This window comes from Nerophis lumbriciformis, linkage group LG36, assembly GCF_033978685.3.
Source record: "Nerophis lumbriciformis linkage group LG36, RoL_Nlum_v2.1, whole genome shotgun sequence".
Taxonomy (NCBI): Eukaryota; Metazoa; Chordata; class Actinopteri; order Syngnathiformes; family Syngnathidae; genus Nerophis; species Nerophis lumbriciformis.
In genome coordinates this window covers 15,222,501-15,234,863 of record NC_084583.2, presented here as the reverse complement: position 1 = coordinate 15,234,863, position 12,363 = coordinate 15,222,501, and positions in this window count along the sequence as shown.

Genomic DNA, 12,363 nt, shown 5'->3' with positions numbered 1-12,363 from the left:
TCTCTTCTTTGATACTTTACATTAGTTTTGGATGATACCACACATTTAGGTATGGATCCGATACCAATCAGGATCATACATTGGTCATATTCAAAGTCCTCATGTGTCCGGGGACGTATCTACATAATATGAATTTTAAAAAAGGAAAAAAGATTTTGTGAATCAACCTATCCCCAGGTGCATGTCTTTGGAGGTGGGAGGAAGCCGAAGTACCTGGAGGGTACCAATTCATTCAAATTCGTAGCCTCCTCCAAATGCAGCCGATGAATGCGCCCTCCTTTTCCCTGTATTCCGAGGATGCACCGCGACCATCCTTCGTGGCCTCCCATATCCCAAGATGCTTTGCGCGCCTTTGTTCAACCCGGATCTTTTTGACGATGGCGGCAAATACAAGCACCGGCACCGGCAGCGAATACACTTTCAAATGTAAGTATCCTCCGCAGGCTAGACTGTCCCATTTACCAACGGGTGACGCATCCTTCAGAGGTGCCTCCGAAGGTCCAGCCTTCTGAGGCTGCGTAGGCCGGGTCCTCCGAAGGATGCAGTGTCATGTCACGTGAGGGGGGTCGCAGCTTGCTGCAAGGTTTGTTTCCTCGGGATGCAAACGGACTACTCTGGACAGGTAAAAACATGATTTAATTATCCAACTAAGAAAACAAAGGCAAGCGTGCCTATCGCACACGGAAGCTAAGGCAAAAACTTAGGGCAGGAAACATGAAACTATAGACATGAAACCTCACTAAACTGTGGCATGAAACGAATAGCATTAACTATGGCATGGAACAAACAGAAACTGTGGCATGAAACGAATAGCATTAACTATGGCATGGAACAAACACGAAACTGTGGCATGAAACGAATAGCATTAACTATGGCAGGGGTCGGCAACCCACGGCTCCGGAGCCGCATGCGGCTCTTTGATCACTCTGATGCGGCTCAGCAGCTTACTTGCTGAACCCCCCAATTTTCCCGTGAGACTTCCGGTTTTCAGTGCCTCTCGCAGAAAACTCCCGGGATTAATATTCACCAATTTTCACCCTTACAGCTATAATAAGGGCGTGCCATGATGGTACAACATTTGGCATCCTCTACAATCTGTATTAACAGAGTGCCAGCCCAACACTTGTTAATCAATATACATCTTTTGCTTGCACAAGTACATGACAGCAAGGCATACTTGGTCAACAGCCACACAGGTTACACTGACGGTGGTCATATAAAACAACTTTAACACTCTTACTAATAATGCGCCACACTTTGAACCAAAACCAAACAAGAATGACAAACACATTTCGGGAGAACATCTGCACCTTAACACAACATAAACACAACAGAAGAAATACCCAGAATCCCATGCAGCCCTGACTCTTCCGGGCTACATTATACACCCCTGCTACCACCAAACCCCGCCCCCACCCCAACCCTGCTCCCTCACACATCATCCTACCATCCTGCTTAAAACCACCTGCGTAAAACTGGATCAGGGTGATTCTTTTTCTGCCAGGCTGTGTTGTAGCCTTGATAGACTCTTTGCTACGGTCAGATCTACTTTGTCTTTGATGCTACCTTGTTTTTGTTCCCATTTTTGTTAAGCTATTTGTTTAACTTGTGCCACACATTTTTTTTTTGTCTTCGGGGTCTTTTTTCACCTTTCTGTAAAAATGTAGACAATTGTTAAACAAATATGTTCTGCCAAGCCACTATCCATCCATCCATCCATTCATTTTCTACCGCTTGTCCCTTTCGGGGGTGCTGGAGCATATTCCATGGTGTTCTTGATATATTTATTCTTGAGGGTGCATGGGAGTTTGCCCAACCAGTCTACATGTGCTTTGTACCTCTGGATTGGCAGACCGGGGATGGTGGTTCCTCTCTTTAAGAAGAGGAACCGGAGGGTGTGTTCCAACTATCGTGGGATCACACTCCTCAGCCTTCCCAGTAAGGTCTATTCAGGTGTACTGGAGAGGAGGCTACGCCGGATAGTCGAACCTCGGATTCAGGAGGAACAGTATGGTTTTCGTCCTTGTTGTGGAACTGTGGACCAGCTCTATATTCTCGGCAGGGTCCTTGAGGGTGCATGGGAGTTTGCCCAACTAGTCTACATGTGCTTTGTACCTCTGGATTGGCAGACCGGGGATGGTGGTTCCTCTCTTTAAGAAGGGGAACCGGAGGGTGTGTTCCAACTATCGTGGGATCACACTCCTCAGCCTTGCCAGTAAGGTCTATTCAGGTGTACTGGAGAGGAGGCTACGCCGGATAGTCGAACCTCGGATTCAGGAGGAACAGTATGGTTTCCGTCCTGGTTGTGGAACTGTAGACCAGGTCTATATTCTGGGCAGGGTCCTTGAGGGTGCATGGGAGTTTTCCCAACCAGTCTACATGTGCTTTGTACCTCTGGATTGGCAGACCGGGATGGTGGTTCCTCTCTTTAAGAATGGGAACCGGAGGGTGTGTTCCAACTATCGTGGGATCACACCCCTCAGCCTTCCCAGTAAGGTCTATTCAGGTGTACTGGAGAGGAGGCTACGCCGGATAGTCGAACCTCGGATTCAGGAGGAACAGTATGGTTTTCGTCCTGGTTGTGGAACTGTGGACCAGCTCTATATTCTCGGCAGGGTCCTTGAGGGTGCATGGGAGTTTACCCAACCAGTCTACATGTGCTTTGTGGACTTGGAGAAGGCATTCGACCGTGTCCCCCAGGAAGTCCTGTGGGGAGTGCTCAGAGAGTATGGGGTATCAGACTGTCTGATTGTGGCGGTCCGCTCCCATATATGATCAGTGTCAGAGCTTCGTCCGCATTGCCGGCAGTAAGTCGGACACGTTTCCAGTGAGGGTTGGACTCCGCCAAGGCTGCCCTTTGTCACAGATTCTCTTCATAAATTTTATGGACAGAATTTCTAGGCGCAGTCAGGGCGTTGAGGGGATCCGGTTTGGTGGCTGCAGGATTAGGTCTCTGCTTTTTGCAGATGATAAGGTTCTGATGGCTTCATCTGGCCAGGATCTTCAGCTCTCACTGGATCGGTTCACTGCTGAGTGTGAAGCGACTGGGATGAGAATCAGTACCTCCAAGTCCGAGTCCATGGTTCTTGCCCCGGAAAAGGGTGGAGTGCCATCTCCGGGTTGGGGAAGAGATCTTGCCCCATGTGGAGGAGTTCAAGTACCTCTGTGTATTGTTCACGAGTCAGGGAAGAGTGGATGGTGAGATCGACAGGTGGATCGGTGCGGCGTCTTCAGTAATGCGGACGCTGTATCGATCCGTTGTGGTGAAGAAGGAGCTGAGCCGGAAGGCAAAGCTCTCAATTTACCGGTCAATCTACGTTCCCATCCTCACCTATGGTCATGAGCTTTGGGTTATGACCGAAAGGACAAGATCACGGGTACAAACGGCCGAAATGAGTTTCCTCCGCCGGGTGGCGGGTCTCTCCCTTAGAGATAGGGTGAGAAGCTCTGTCATCCGGGAGGAGCTCAAAGTAAAGCCGCTACTCCTCCACATCGAGAAGAGTCAGGTGAGATGGTTTGGACATCTGGTCAGGATTCCACCTGAACGCTTCCCTAGGGAAGTGTTTAGGGCACGTCCGACCGGGAGGAGGCCACGGGGAAGACCCAGGACACGTTGGGAAGACTATGTCTCCCGGCTAGCCTGGGAACGCCTCAGGATCCCCCGGGAGGAGCTGGACCAAGTGGCTGGGGAGAGGGAAGTCTGGGATTTTACCCGACCTCGAATAAGCGGAAGAAGATGGATGGATGGATGGATTTATTTATTGCTTTGAAAAATGTTACTGTGAGGAAGTTGCAAACACCACCTTTAAGTTCCTTGCCAGTAAAGTGTCAATTGTCCTAATGCAACAAACGTAGTTTCATGTCAACATCAAAAATGATGGCTCTGATTTAGAAGGGTTCTTTCCTGCCAAAGCTAAAGATCCGTTCTCTAATCAGTCATCCTTCTGGTGTTTCTTAAAGGTAATCTGTGCAAATAATAGCACAGATGAATTCATGTCTCCGAGCACGTGTCGCTCGAGTCTCGCTACTTTTTTGCAATCCCCAAACATCCATTTGTATTAATCATCTCAAATCTGGCAGGCGTAACGTGGAAGAACGTATGAGAAAATCTGCCAAGCAACAGATGGACGTGCTCAAATACCACCAATCCAAAAGTAAATACCATATGGAGTATCAAAAAATAGCAATGGAGGATCCATGCTTGTTTCACCCGGAAGTGGTGTTGACATTTATAGAACGTCAAAGAAAATGCTGGCGGACGTCACGAGACAACAAAGGCTGTTAAAACCTCCCAGAGCGAGTCTGCGTGATGTCGGTCTGACTCATTCACTCCTTTGTTCTTTTCTTTTCTCCACAACAGCTTTTAGTTGTTTGCCACAGTCGTCGTGCACGTGCAGAACTCAGTCCCAATGTGACCTCACTAGACACGTTTTCTGAATGACTCAAAGCCTGGTGATGCTCCCCACTTATACATTGGACTGAACCACGGTCGTCGTTCATACAATGCGTTACCTTCGTCTGTCAGTGTGACTTATTGTTAGAATAAATATGTGTAAGTTATCACACAAGTCTTATGCTTAAAGGCTGTTGCTATAGTTATTATCAATTGTGCTGAAGTTGTACTTTTAAATCTGTGTAAAGGGACAACTTGCAAATCCAAGATTGCGAGTCGTCTTGTATCAGTGTTTGCGTCCAGAACATCGAGTACCCTGACGCAGACAAAGCAGGGACAGGGCGATACCACGAGTGTCAGTGTCATGAATAATCATATATTGTGTCCAACTGGGGCTGCAGAAATTACCCCCCTTCCTTCAGAAGCAGCCTCAGTGATGTAACCACGGAACTCCCAAATAAATAGTGGAGCACGTGGGCTGTGCCTTAGAGCGTAGGTTGGTTCTGTAACTGAGAGTACAGCCCAAAACGTCTCTCCTCATTCAACTAAATTTAACTCTGTCTCTGCATGATTCCTTGCTTCTTGTCTGTTTGAACCTGACACTTATTACGGAGAATAAAACCATTTATTGACAGCAATGAGCCAAACAGTGGGTAACTCATGTCGCCAGTTCTCAAAATTGGATCTAATACTACCAAATGGGGCGGAGTAGCTAGTAGGTAGCGCCGCTGTCCAGAAACTTGGAGGTTTCTGATTCGATTCCAGCATCCACCATCCTAGTTGCTGCCGTCAAGACTGTATTTATATTACTCACATGTGAATAATGCTGTATAATAGACTGTATTTATGTTATTCACATGTAAATAATGCTGTATAATAGACTGTATTTATATTATTCACATGTGAATAATACTGTATAATAGACTGTATTTATATTATTCACATGTAAATAATGCTGTATAATAGACTGTATTTATATTACTCACATGTGAATAATGCTGTATAATTGACTGTATTTATGTTATTCACATGTGAAGAATGCTGTATAATAGACTGTATTTATATTATTCATATGTGAATAATGCTGTATAATTGACTGTATTTATGTTATTCACATGTGAATAATGCTGTATAATAGACTGTATTTATGTTATTCACATGTGAATAATGCTGTATAATAGACTGTATTTATGTTATTCACATGTGAATAATGCTGTATAATAGACTGTATTTATATTATTCACATGTGAATAATGCTGTATAATAGACTGTATTTATGTTACTCACATGTGAATAATGCTGTATAATAGACTATATTTATATTGTTCACATATGAATAATGCTGTATAATAGACTATATTTATATTATTCACATGTGAATAATGCTGTATAATAGACTATTTATATTATTCACATGTGAATAATGCTGTATAATAGACTGTATTTATATTATTCACGTGTGAATAATGCTGTATAATAGACTGTATTTATATTATTCACATATGAATAATGCTGTATAATAGACTGCATCTATGTTATTCACATGTGAATAATACTGTATAATAGACTGTCCATCCATTTTCTACCGCTTATTCCCTTTAGGGTCGCGGGGGGCGCTGGAGCCTATCTCAGCTACAATCGGGCGGAAGGCGGGGTACACCCTGGACAAGTCGCCACCTCATCGCATTATTATTAGTAATATAACCATCCTAGTTGCTGCCGTCAAGACTGTATTTATATTACTCACATGTGAATAATGCTGTATAATGGACTGTAATTATGTTATTCACATGTAAATAATGCTGTATAATAGACTGTATTTATGTTATTCACATGTGAATAATGCTGTATAATAGACTGTATTTATATTATTCACATGTAAATAATGCTGTATAATAGACTGTATTTATGTTACTCACATGTGAATAATGCTGTATAATAGACTATATTTATATTATTCACATGTGAATAATGCTGTATAATAGACTATATTTATATTATTCACATGTGAATAATGCTGTATAATAGACTATTTATATTATTCACATGTGAATAATGCTGCATAATAGACTGTATTTATATTATTCACATGTGAATAATGCTGTATAATAGACTGTATTTATATTACTCACATGTGAATAATGCTGTATAATAGACTGTATTTATGTTATTCACATGTGAATAATGCTGTATAATAGACTGTATTTATATTATTCACATGTAAAACATACTTAAGTGTTATTGTCTATTGTGAGCGAACTGTGGTGCTGAATTTCCCCCAGGGATCAATAAAGTACTTTCTATTCTTTCTATTCTATCATTTCCACAGCTAGAGGGTCCATAACGACAACTTCTATTTTGTTTTTTCAGCCGTTTTACTGCCGTGCTACAGGCAATTAGGGTATGTAAAAAAAAAACATTTGCCCAATGCTTTTGTGTAAATAACTCATTCAACCAAGTATATATTAGCCACTTATAGTATTCAATCTCTTTCGATGACCTCCTCGGGTTTTAGTTTCCATTCTGGTAGCAGAGCAGCGAGCGGCTCATGTTTCCACGTGCAGGACAAAAAAAAGAACGATTAATTAGCACGTCTCTCATAGGCCTCCCTCATGGTTGTTCCATCCCAAAATGACATGTGCAGCCATGTGCGTCACAAAAAGGATTGACAAAGACCGACACATGCGGCAGCACATTTGACGGAAGAGAAAGAATCGGCGCTGAGACAAAGACTGAGTGACACACAGGAAACATAGAGCCAAGATTCTTGGGTGACATGTGAGTGGGCGATTCATTCAGGGATGCGCTGACGAGCTTTGGGTCCATACTGTCGATTTTTGTACAGGAAAGAAAATGACCATATTTGTCCCTTTTAGCAGCAGCCAGGCAGCTACGTCGGAGCATCGAACGCAAACGCCGACATGAGCTGCAGAATGACTCGTTCACGCTTATTAAACCTGCGAGGAAAGACTGATAGCAGGTGACCTTGCTTGACCTCGTCCTATGGACCCGTTCAACATTGTTCATTTAAAAGTTACAGTTAAAGTAGCAATTGTCAGAAAAATTGTATGTTAAATTATCAAAACATTTTCCGTACGCTGAGTTCCCAGTGAACAGATGAAAGCTGTCTTTGTTGCACCAAGCCAAAGGCTTGGAAAATTCCATTGTGTACGATGGGAGGAGATTAGGGGTTATCTGTTGTCATCCAAGACCTGCCCAAGCTCGATCCAGGACCAGCCCAAGTCTGAAGCATCTTTTTCTTTTGTGTTAATGTGACCAAACACAAGAGCTGTTTACATTTCCCCATTCCTTTAGAAACAGCTGTTGTTGTGTAAACAGGGAATATCCAAATAAAGGAGGAGACGTAAACCTTTTTTCGTCAGAGCGTGCTGGAAACTGTGCAAGAGTACAGACCAGACATTTCCCCTCAAAATAGAGCCAAATTGAATTCTGTCTCTGTTTAATTCTTTGCTTCTTGTCTTGTTTAATAGATGTCATCAGTGTTTGAACCTGACAGCAATGATCGTCACACACACACTAGGTGTGGCGAAATTATTCTCTGCATTTGACCCATCACCCTTGTTCACCCCCTGGGAGGTGAGGGGAGCAGTGAGCAGCAGCGGTGGCCACGCCCGGGAATCATTTTTTGGTGATTTAACCCCCAATTCCAACCCTTGATGCTGAATGCCAAGCAGGGAGGTAATGGCTCCCATTTTTATAGTCTTTGGTATGACTCGCCGGGGTTTGGACTCACAACCTACCCATCTCAGGGCGGACAATTTCTGTATGATCTCCTTTTTTTATTAGTGTGTCCATTGGTGATGACATCATCAGTATCAGCATCATCCCACATAACTACTAACTGTATTGTGGTTGTAAGCCTTTTTTGTTGTATTGTTGTTTAATACACACGAGAGTTGTCCCGATACCAATATTTTGGTACCAGTACCGGTACCAAAATGTAATTCGATACTTTTCTAAATAAAGGGGACCACAAAAAATATAATTATTGGCTTTATTTGAAGAAAAAATCTTAGGGTACATGAAACATATGTTTATTATTGTAACTTAGTCCTTAAATAAAATAGTGAACATACTAGACAACTTGTCTTTTAGTAGTAAGTAAACAAACAAAGACTCCTAATTAGTCTATGCAGTAACATATTGTGTCATTTATACACCTATTATTTTGTACACATTATGAAGGACAAACTATAAAAAATTTATTATTAATCTACTTGTTCATTAACTGTTAATATCTACTTATTTTCTGTTTTAACATGTTCTATCTACACTTCTGTTAAAATGTAATAATCACTTATTCTTCTCTTCTTTGATACTTTACATTAGTTTTGGATAGCGATGTCCGATAATGGCTTTTTTGCCGATATCCGATATTCCGATATTGTCCAACTCTTAATTACCGATACCGATATCAACCGATACCGATATATACAGTCGTGGAATTAACACATTATTATGCCTAATTAGGACAACCAGGTATGGTGAAGATAAGGTCCTTTTTAAAAAAATTAATAAAATAAAACAAGATAAATAAATTAAAAACATTTACTTGAATAAAAAAGAAAGTAAAACAATATAAAAACGGCTACATAGAAACTAGTAATTAATGAAAATGAGTAATCTCTAGTTTTGGATGATACCACACATTTAGGTATCGATCCGATACCAAGTTGTTACAGGATCATACATTGATCATGTTCAAAGTCCTCATGTGTCCAGGTACGTATTTCCTGACTTTATGAATATGATATGAATTTTAAAAAGATTTTGTGACGATAAAAAATATAGATGTAATCATAGTAGTGTTAACTAGATACGTTCTTGTACTTGGTATCATTACAGTGGATGTTAGGTGTAGAGCCACCCATGGCATTTGTTTCAGAGACCTAACCCTAACCCAAAATAAGACAAAGAAGGAGTGGCATAAAACACGTCTTTCTGTGGCAGTGTCGGCGAAAGTTGTACATGTAAACAAACTACGGTGCGTTCAAGGGCTGCCAAAATTAGCAGGACATAACGACGCTCGCCAAATCCTCTCATCAGTGAAGCATGTTTAACATAAACAGTGGGATTTTTAACAATTAGGAAGGTTTGTATTTATATTTATATTTTTTCACACAGCTCCAGGGAGCCACTAGGGCGGCGCTAAAGAGCCGCATGCGCCCGACCCCTGAACTAGCGGTATGCCAAAGAATCACTTGAATAAGGTAGTGATTTATTATCCTATGTATCCTATAGTGTTACTATTCAAAATGTGTTTAATATGTTTAACCTGCTCAGTGGCCTAGTGGTTCAGAGTGTCCGGCCTGAGATGGGTAGGTCGTGAGTTCAAACCCCGGCCGAGTCATACCAAAGACTATAAAAATGAATTGGCCATTTTTCAAACTTCCACAATTTCCACATTTTTCACCCGATTCAAACCGTTCCAACTTCAAGCTGTTCAGCCTATTCGGTAATCACGGTCTTTCCCTTGACAAATTCCAAAAATTCCCAGATATCCCAAAATTCCAGGTTTTCCGGGACATTGTTAGAGTGCCCGCCCTGAGATCGGTAGGTTGTGGGTTCAAACCCCGGCCGAGTCATACCAAAGACTAGGGATGATGTTTGATAAGAAATTACCGAGTTCGAGCCCATTATCGAATCCTCTTATCGAATCGATTCCTTATCGATTCCCTTATCGAATCCAGATAGGTTGTTGTATATGGAAAAAAACACAATATTTGGTTTAACGAAAGCTCACTTTTATTTTATAAGAAAAAAATAAATAAAAAAAAATAAAAAAATATTGACAGTTACCTCCCTAAAAAAATAAAATAAATAAATATTGACTGTTGTTACCCAAAGTATATTAAGTGGGATTTTTCAGAAAAAAAAAATATATATACAGTAACACAAAAACAACCTGTCTCTGTGATCACTACAGGTGTATAAATAATAATATAGTGTTAAATAAAATCAGTCCCTTGGGCACAAAACTGAAAATAATACAGCTCTCCAAAAAGTGCACTTCTGCTGCTATTGGAACATACTAACTATACACACAGGCAGACAGCTAACAAACAATCCAAGACGTCTAATAAAGTTCCAAAGCAGATTAATCCATTTAGGCTCTTTATTGTTGTTGATCTTGCTTTGTCTTTTCCTATCTTTACTTTTGTCTTGCACTGGACTGTTTTTTGTTTTTTTAAACTGAAATACAGACAAAGACAAATGTATAAGCTATGTGATTCAATTAACATACTGAAATTTAATACACAACATGTACTATTATCAAACAAATACTTCTGAGTGTTGAAACTATTTCATTGGTGGAAATGCACGACTGGCAGCCGTTTTAAGTCCTCAAAACATCCATTAAAACAGTGCACAAAAATCGTTTTTCAATAAACATCTTAGTATCAAACTTAACCACTTTCCACCTTAATATTGAGTTACATAAAGAAGTTAAACAGTTTACTTACAGACTTATCTTTTCCAAGGCTTGTAAGAGCTAACACAACTTGTCTACTTCTCAATTGTCTCATGAACTGAACTGACGTCGCCAACCCGGAAGTGCCCAAACTATTGACGCGTAGTATTTTCATATCGCCACAAGGTGTCAGTAAGAGTCTACAATCAAATGGGCATAACATTGCCGTCCCACAGGGCATTTCTTGTGAGAAGGGATTTGTTCCCAGGGATTCGAATAAAGAACCAACTCTTTTTCTTTACTATAGTGGCCTCGATAATGGGAACCGGTTCTCAAAAAGGGATTCGAGTCCATGAAATCGGTTCTTTTCTTCATCATCCCTACCAAAGACTATAAAAATTGGAGCCATTAACTCCCTGCTTGGCACTCAGCATCAAGGGTTAGAATTGGGGTTTCAATCACCAAAAATGATTCCTGAGCGTGGCCACTGCTGCTGCTCACTGCTCACCTCACCTCCCAGGGGGTGATCAAGGGTGATGGGTTAAATGCAGAGGATCATTTCGCCACATCTAGTGTGTGTGTGACAATCATGGGTACTTTAACTTTATCGTTACAGTGGCCAAAAATATCAAACATACATGTCAAATAAAACCTCTTTTTAACGAGTACATAGGCCTATTACGCTACCGTATTTTAAAGTTGGCCATGGAGGTGCTACCTGGAGAGCCAAGTGTTTTCTGAGGCGGCACTTGGCGGGGAAAAAGAAAGTTTGAGAAGCACTTCTATACAACATTTTGATGATGATCATCCTGGTGAGGATTGTGTTGAGGGGGTGTGCATCCTCATGTCATGCTACCATTCCTGCTCCTTTCCTGAGTCACGCCACACATTTCACTTGAGGCCACACCTCCGTATCACTCCCATCTGCACTCGCTGTGAACACACAACACTGTGAGGATTGCTGCTGACCTTCAACACACGACATGAACTATCCATCTGTGCTTCACCTCTTTTTAGGAGACACCACTAACAACTAGTCCAAGCTGCACCGTACAGTTTGGACACACCTTCTCCTCATTCAATGCTTTATTTACATTGTAGATTGTCACATCAAAACTATGAATGAACACATGTGGAGTTTTGAAGGTGAAATAACTGAAAACATGTTTTGTATTCTAGTTTCTTCAAAATAGCCACCCTTTGTGTTACGATCCGCTGCACGGATCATAGTTTGTTTATGTTTCTCGTCACATGTGTTTTCAGCACCTTGAGTTTCGTTTATTTCTGTTGCCATGACGGCAGATTGTATACACCTGCCTCTGGTTAGTGTCCGGGACGCGCACCTGTTGCCCGGGCGCTAATCAGAGGGCTATTTAGTCTTTTCCCTGGCCTCACTCGGGCTGGCTTCCTAGTTTGTTCCCATACAACTGATGACGACGATTATTTCATGTTCCTTAGCTGCTAGTTTTCACGCTATGCCATTTTGCCTGCTAGCTCCCACGCTAGTCCTTTTGTTTCTTGCCTTTTGTGCTACGTG